The sequence below is a fragment of the Bison bison genome, unplaced genomic scaffold (assembly GCF_000754665.1).
Source record: "Bison bison bison isolate TAMUID 2011002044 unplaced genomic scaffold, Bison_UMD1.0 scf7180017864328, whole genome shotgun sequence".
Classification (NCBI taxonomy): domain Eukaryota; kingdom Metazoa; phylum Chordata; class Mammalia; order Artiodactyla; family Bovidae; genus Bison; species Bison bison.
Genome location: NW_011494900.1, coordinates 4,057,873 through 4,058,292, shown reverse-complemented (window position 1 = coordinate 4,058,292; position 420 = coordinate 4,057,873). Strand labels below are relative to the sequence as shown.

At 64.5% G+C, this 420-nt stretch overlaps 1 protein-coding gene across 1 annotated transcript in view; it reads left to right on the top strand.

The window, feature by feature from the left end:
- Positions 1-6: 6 nt before the first annotated feature.
- The window catches only part of MAP3K1 (mitogen-activated protein kinase kinase kinase 1, E3 ubiquitin protein ligase), a 76,514-nt gene continuing 76,100 nt past the window's right edge, over positions 7-420 (top strand). The window contains exon 1 of the mRNA XM_010853496.1: positions 7-412. The gene's annotated coding sequence lies outside the window, so the exon portion shown is untranslated. The remainder of the gene's footprint in view (positions 413-420) is intronic.

The window sequence follows — 420 nt, the reverse complement described above, 5'->3', positions numbered from 1 at the left end:
GCCGGGCCGGAGCGCAGGCGGCGCGCCCGGAGCGCGGCCGCAGGGGGTTCCGGGTGGACGGCTCTGTAACGCCTGTCAAAGCGGTGCGGGCTGACGGGCTGCAAGCTCTCGGGGGCTTGCGGGGTGTTAGGACTGAGAGTTTTCTAATCGCGTCCCCCAAGGGATTCCTAGTGTCCTGGGGAATACAGACCGCACCACGGAGACTTGAGTGACTTCTGTTTGGAGTTTGAATTTGGCCTTTGAAGTTTGCATTTGGCGGAGTGGTGTAAGAGCCAGGACCGGATGTGTCAGCCATTCAGTTGCAAAGCGGTAGTGCCTACTCCCCGCAGCCTCTCCGGCGTGGTTGGGGACCGCGGCGCGGGTGCGGTGCTTCCTGCTCCCTGCAGCTGCGTGGGCCGCCGCGGGATTCCAGGGGACCCA